Source organism: Etheostoma cragini, chromosome 4 (assembly GCF_013103735.1).
Source record: "Etheostoma cragini isolate CJK2018 chromosome 4, CSU_Ecrag_1.0, whole genome shotgun sequence".
Classification (NCBI taxonomy): Eukaryota; Metazoa; Chordata; class Actinopteri; order Perciformes; family Percidae; genus Etheostoma; species Etheostoma cragini.
In genome coordinates this window covers 27,780,445-27,788,190 of record NC_048410.1, presented here as the reverse complement: position 1 = coordinate 27,788,190, position 7,746 = coordinate 27,780,445, and the positions used below count along the sequence as shown (strand labels likewise).

General features: G+C 41.8%; 1 long non-coding RNA gene across 1 annotated transcript in view; it reads left to right on the top strand.

Moving 5' to 3' along the window:
* Window positions 1–2,389: 2,389 nt before the first annotated feature.
* LOC117942715 overlaps window positions 2,390–7,746 on the top strand; it is a 19,449-nt gene continuing 14,092 nt past the window's right edge. Inside the window, exon 1 of the long non-coding RNA XR_004656202.1 lies at window positions 2,390–2,400. This is a non-coding gene — a long non-coding RNA (uncharacterized LOC117942715). The remainder of the gene's footprint in view (window positions 2,401–7,746) is intronic.

Below are 7,746 nucleotides of genomic sequence, written 5' to 3'. Positions count from 1 at the left end.
TTGACTGCTGATGCTGCTTAGTCCAGATCTAAAAAGAAGAACGGCTGACCTATGTACCCTCCTGGTACATTAGTGCAAGATGTAACTGTGAAACTGTCACAACTCTCTCAGAGTTCTACGCAAATGCCAAAGTTTGACTTCTGCCCTGACCTCAGCGAGATGTCCTCTTTGATTCGGAGTGTTAAGCAGTCAGAGCTTGTGTGCTGTCACTGCCCCTGTATTTGTGACAGTGACAGGTTTGGCGCGTCTGGAGTTCCAGCGACAGGTCTGCTGTGATCCAGCTTCACATAGAGAAATTAGATTGACACTTCCTCCTGCATTCTCATATTCTGCACATACTCCCCTTTGAACTCAGAGGATGAGCAGAAGTGGTCTGTTTTTTTGTGTGGAGAGAACTGTGGTGCCAAAATGCACACCACGGTTTGAGGTAAGTGCAGGTCTCAACAGTACATTACAACAAGCACAGTTCATCAAATAAAAATTGATCCGGAGATATGTTATACTGAATTTCATAGCATCTCTGCAGAGTGTACTTTGCAAGAACCCATTAGAGCAGTTTTATAGAACATGGAAATGTGTTAGTATCTATGAATTTAATATTAAAGAGGGCAGCTGTTCATTTGGGTAGTAGATGCCACATTAGGGTTTCTGCCTCACGTCCTGAAAACATCAGCTTGATATGTGGTGAGCATCTATTTAAGTGATTAAAATAATAGCAATACAATGTATCCTTCAATACATAAAATGCTATGATCCCCATCAATCACACATTCCATGGTACTAAAAGAAGACGAGCATTAAATAGTTGCATATACAGCTAATATTTAAAGGTGCCCTGCCACATGTATTTCATGACTTTGTGGTGATGTATGCAGTTCTACCATGGACTCTTTAACCTTTTTTGTGGAAATAATACCTTGGTTACCTTGTAACATGCCATTTAAGTGTGGTATTGAAAGCCAGCATGAAGACTCAGCTCCATTTGGGCCTGTTCTCATTAATATTCAACGAGCAAAGCTGCTTAAATCTGATTGGCTAACAGCTAGCCAATGATAGCCTGGTTATCAGCATTCTTTACCCAGTGCAACTGGGAAAGCTCATGAATAATAATGAGCTCAGGCAACACCCCAACAGACGGACCAGCTGTTGTGATTTTCGTCATATTTCTTTCCAGTGGCTAGAGCTGACAGAGGAGGTAGCAGTTCATTTTCATATTCACAACATAACACAAACACATATGGACCTCACATATTTCAAAAAACGCAAGTAAAAACGTTTTTGTGTAGCAGGGCAGAGACACTTGAAAATATATGATTTAATTTTTCGCCTACATTTTTACCCTTAAAAAAGTGCTGCAGTTTCCACATGCTTTGGTCCTCTGGGATGACCCCAAGTTCATTGGGAAATTAAGACTCTCAACTTGTTGTTTCTAGTGGCAGTGTGACACTAGGCCTTACTGACAGAGCTACAGAGGTGAGAACACAGAATTTCTATTTCCGTCCAAGTAAATCATCTGAAATATTAATAAAAAGCACTACTGTAAGCATATTACAGGTGCTATATACTAAAATAGTACCCTAGCCACATGTCTCAACTTAGAACAGAAAAAATCCAGAAAAAAATGACTTATAAAATGGATTTTATATGAATGTATTTCTACAGATATGTCTGTGCGTTTGTCTTATTTCTTATTTCTAAAAAAGCCAAAAAAGTGCTAAATACAAAACTTCTGAAATACAAAAACACATCCACATCACTCACAGATATGTCTGAAAGAAGTACATAGATAGATTTATAGAAATAAGTAATCTTAATTTTATGAAATGTTGAAATGCCATAAGAAGGCCTTATTTTTGCTTTGAGACAGCTGGAGGCATCACAGGGAAAGGTTTTTCTGGCCATGTCTGGTACCATTCAACTCGTCTTCTTATTGGCTACACAGTAATGCCAGTTTTATGACCTCTTCTTATAAGTGGTCGGATCTACTGTCAATCTTTCCCACGTGGGCCCAATGGGGACTGTGCGATATCATTGGCTTAGCTTGAGGGTATCTCTTGATAGGCTGATGCTATTGGCTGGGAACAAGGTTCATTGCAATCTGCAGAAGCCACAGATTCTAATGGTGTGTCGAGTTGATTTCTAGCCCGCACAGGGAAAAAGTTACAAACGATAAAAAATGAGAAATGATGCACATCTAGATTTCTGAACGTCAAAACTTGGCCAGAAACTACAAGATTGTGAGGGGACCAGCTAATTATGAATTACAAGGCTTGGATATTCTAATTCCTTGGAGTGTTTGCGATTTAGGAAATCAACGTTTATGACTATCTTTCACCGCTGTGGATAAAGACACGAGGACAAAGGTAGGGATGCACGCTCGAATTAGAAAGAAACGGTGCAGTGTTTCTTAACTTCATAACGTGATTATAACCGCTGTAAGTAACCTTATGCTTTGTGCGGGGGCTTGATGGAATCACAAGACTTTAAGCTTTCTAATGATGTGCTGCATGAACGTGTTGGTGACGATTTAATGCTTGCAATTCATGAATGAAAACACGTTGTGGAAAAACAGGTACCGGTTGGTACCGTCAGAGAGGTTAAAAAAATAAGGAGAGAAAGATCGACAAGATTAACGGGCTCAAATATTTGCTCCATGGACAGTGGCTGTATGTAAGACTGGATGATATATCGATATGATATCGATATTGTGATATTTGACTAGATATCCTCTTAGATTTTGGATATCCTAATATTGTAATTAGAGCTGGGCACTGATTACAAATGTTAATCGCGATTAATCGAATAATATCCCTGATTAATCGCGATTAATGGCAAAATGAAATAATGAATTCAAAAGTAGTGTATATAGTGCAATTGTTTTTTTAAATGTTCTGCCATATGAACGAAAGTACCGTAACATTTGTTCTGCAAAAACTTAACAGCATTTTGTTTGTAAAGTAGCAGTTAAATAAAATATTTGGCGTACATCTCAACTTAAACATAAAGTATTTATCACGTCCAGAGTTGAATTCCATCTGGTTGGAACGTGTTGCATAAGCGACTCATTCTGTCCATGTTCTTCTGTTGTTGCTCTAACTCTGCAGCCCTTGCTGGACTGGGTTTAGAGTGCCCCAGAACCTTTCTGCACTTCGCAAGGACACTGTCCAACGCGCTGTAAAGCAGACACACTGGAGAGTGTGCGCAAAGCAGGAGACATGATCAGAAAGCAGAAGTCTCGCAGCAGCGATCATATTTCGTATCTATTCGTACTATCTGTGCTAACTGCGGGGACTTTATTCGACACATTCCACTGCTGTGCAACTTCAATCAAGTGTCCTGTGCATGTTTCACCATAATATCTCTCCTCTGTTTTCATTACAGTCAGAGCACGTGAATGCAGCATAATGCACTGTTACTCCGAGATAATTATGGTTACCCAGTGAGTCCAGTAGTCCCCAGTGAGAGAAACAGCGGGTGCATGTTTTGCAGTCCTCTCCTTTTTATACAACTCGTGTATTCTTCTCGTGATGGTGCGTGTTGAGGGAATCTCATATCTGTCGTCGTTGTTGCGATTCTCAGACCGATGTCCTCCACAACCCCAATGGGCCTGCAGTCTGTAGCTATCCACGTTGCTATGGCATTTGCTAGCTTCTCTTGCCTTTTGTTTATCTAAACTTACCCACACGCTGCATCTAACGTAGTCTGTCAAAACCTTGCGCCACTGTGTGTTTTGCTGAATGATTTGCTGGTACCAACTGTCAAGGTGATATTTCAGACTGGAAGTACTCCGGTGATAAGAAAATTTAACTTTGCAGTATTTACAAAGCGTGTGAGCAACAAACTTTTACAACAATTAAGAAATAATAAAAACTGCGTTAACGCGCAATAAAAAAATTGTTGTAACGCGATAATAATGCGTTAACTTGCCCAGCCCTAATTGTAATATGACATAAGTGTTTTCCCTTCCTGGTTTTACAGGCTGCATTACAGTGAAGTGATATTATTTTCTAAAATGACCAGACTTTCTAGCCGTTCTATTATTTGCCTTTACCCAATTAGCCATTGTATCAACATTACTGATGATTATTCATCACAAATCCTATAGTGTAAATATGTTTTGAAAGCACCAATTGTCAACTCTACAATATCGCCGCAATATTGATACTGAAGTATCTGGTCAAAAATATTGTGATATTTGATTTTCTTCATATCGCCCAGCACCAGCCGTATGAGTCCACGACTATGGGCGCAACATTGTGGCTGCACGACCAATCCAACTCTGCAGCTGTTTGAGTCCTGTGCCTGCTCGTTGGTTAACAGTGAATAAGTAATTAACGCGAGTCGGCTATTGATGAGAAAACTAAAATATAAATCAGCATCCCTAGTCTGAAACATGAGAGTGACAGCACAGTGGCAAGGAGATGAAGGGTAAGATACAAGGTGATTTCAGGGAGCGGCATGAGGACAGGCATTTACAACATGTCCTTAAAACCGCGACCTTCCTCCATCCCGTGCTTCTGGATCAGACAGTGACATTGCTCAGGAGGAAGGAGAACCACAGCAGCCTCAGCCACCACAGGAAGCTGCTGAGCAACAGGCTCAGAAAGCCAGGACTGATTTAAAAATCTTGCTTCCTGCTTCTTACAGTGCAGACGCTTTTGCTGCTTGCTCCTGCCTCTGCTTGCATATTTTTGCTGATAATCTTGCTTTTCCTCTGAGAGAAACTATGAGCAGCGGTTCTTGGATACTTATAAATCACTGGACTTTACATTTTTTGTAGACACAGTAGGCTATTGCCATATTTTAACAATTTTTCTGCGTCAGTGTGGCCTACCAATAGCTCAAGCCTGTCCAAGATGCCTCCTTTCTCCGTGGATGATTACTACAAACTCCTTCAGAAGATTGCACTTCTGGAAACCAAGGTTCACCGATTAGAAGTGAATGTGGAAGTGAACGGATCTTCTGGAAATGACACCACCTTACCATGGACCCATAACTATGGACACAAGCATGCTAACACACAGCTAATTAGCACGAACAAAGCTACAAAGAAACAGGAGGACTGTAGAACGGGTAACAAATCAACGGGTGGTAGTCCTCCCTGGAACTCTTGTGGTGCGAAACCTAAGACTAAATCATTTTCCTGGGAAATGGGAGGACGACTAACGGGCAGGGCACAGCGCCCTGAGATTTGTGATATGACCGGCTGGCCTGCATTATCATCCGGGCAGAGTGCCTCTTCAACCCCTGTACCTAGTGGGACACAGCCGTGGACAGCTGTAAAAGGAAAAATTAGCAACAAAATGCCTCCCCAACAACCTGGTATGCAACTGGATAACAGATTTGCTCCTCTGCTGCAGGACGTTGGACAGCCATCTGATGACCAGGACTGCGTCTCATCGCCACACAGCAGGTTAAGGACTGAGAGCAATTCAAAAGTAATAAGCTAACACCTGGGCCTCAAACCCTAATTGTGGGTGACTGCTGTAAAAGATTTAAAAAACATTAAAAAAAACAAAGTACTCTGTTTTCCCAAAGACACAGTGTCTGATTTGACCCAAAAAATCCCAGCTATCATGGCAGAACACCCAACTGTGAAGAACATTATTCTGCATATAGGATCACATGATGTTGTAAAGCAACAGTCTGAATTGCAGAAACTGGACTTTAGGGAACTGCTGGACACAGTCAGCCCCCTAAACGCAGATGTGTTTATCAGTGGACCTATACCACCGGTGAGAAGAGGAGCTGAGAGATTCAGCCGACTGTTGGCACTAGACAATTAGCTTTCAACTGAATGTACCGTCCACTCTCTGCAGTTCATTGACAATTTCAACATTTTCTGGGAGCGCAAACATCTTTTTAAAGCAGATGGACTTTTCCTTAACAAGCCAGGAGTAAAGCTGTTTATCTCCAATCTACTCTACTTTCTGCGCTACACATCTGCTCCCTCTGCCAAGGACACGAGACAAGACAAATCAAAACAAGAGGAACACATAACAAAGTGTGGCAGTGATTCACCACAGCCCCCGCCTGAGCAAAGATTTGACCCTGGGACTCCACAGAGCAGAGATACAAGACCTCAACTCCCCTTTTCAACCGTCCAGCCCACCTCTAACCCCCAAACCAACCCCGCAACCTTTGAGGAGCCATCGCTGTCTCCACTCACCCTTTCCCCTCTTTCGCCTACCCCCATGTTGGACATCACTGACCACATGAATCACCTGGTAGATGCTGGAACCAAATATACACCCCTTCCCTCCCCCATCGCTCAACCCCGGGCAAAAGTAAAACGCTGGGCTCAACCCCGGGTAATAGTAAAACGCCGGGCTCCTCTGCCAGGAGGTAAAAAAAACTATCCACTCAAACTGATAAGGACGCTTGTGTGCAAAATCATGTAAGCATGACCTGATATGTGCCGGGCCTTGGCTCCAGGCCTAGAGACACTCATGACTTTTTCCAAGACAAGCCCGTGGATTCAATTCTTCCTCAATTTATGTTGTGATAGGTAATAGAAAAAGAATGGTGAATAAGCACTTAACTGCAAACTTAGCAAATTTAGCATCCATTCCTCGTCAGCTACAGCCTGTCGCAAAAAATTAAAACACACTAACACTAGCCTTACTAAACATCAGGTCTTTGGCAGGAAAATCATTTTTAATGAATGATTTTATTATCAAACACAATCTAGATTTTATGTTTTTAACTGAAACCTGGTCAGACCATAACAGCGCTGCTATTCTTATTGAGACAGCTCCCCCTAACTTCAGTTTTATGAGCGAGAATAGAGTGAATAAGAAAGGAGGGGGAGTCGCCATTTTGTTTAATGACTCCTTCCACTGTACGCAAATATGTTATGGAAATTTTGCTTCTTTTGAATATGTTGCTCTTCAATTAAGATCTTCCCCTCAAGCGATATTTCTAAATATCTACAGGCCACCTAAATATTGTGCAACCTTCATTGATGACTTCACTGAACTGCTGTCTATGATCTGCATTAATTTTGATTGTGTAATCATTGCGGGTGATTTTAACATCCATGTTGACAACCCCCAGGACAGGGGGAGCAAAGAACTGTGTTGTGTTTTTGAGGACTATGGACTGACTCAGCACGTGACGGAACCCACGCACAATAAGGGCCACACTCTGGACCTGATAGTCTCCAAGGGTCTGAACATTCCCAAGGTTGTGGTGACTGACGTTGCTCTCTCTGATCATTCCTGTGCTTTTTTCAGCGGCACTATCTCTGTGCCCAAAAGTGTCCAAACAAAGACAATCACAAAACGGTATAGCACTGAAAACACCAGTGAAACATTTACTCAGCTTTTCTCATCCACACCCGCCCTCTCTGGGCTATTAGTGACTGAGCTTGTAGATCATTTCAACTGTAAAATTAGAAATGTTATTGATGCCATTGCTCCCACTAAGGTAAGAGTTGTCTCTGGTAAGAAAAGATCTCCATGGAGAAATAACCTACTGGTGAGAACAGAAAAAGAGAGTGTAGGAAAGCTGAACGAAGGTGGCGAAAAACAAATCTCCTGGTCCATTATAACACCTATAAAGAGAGACTTCGCATTTATAATTTGGAACTAGGAATGCAAGGCGGTCCTTCTTCTCTGATATTATCTCTAAAAACAATAATAATTCACGCGCTTTGTTTGCTACTGCCGATAGATTAACAAACCCTCCAGTACCAGTAGCATCTGAACTGTTATCTACCAAGGCCTGCAATGAGTTTGCCTCCTT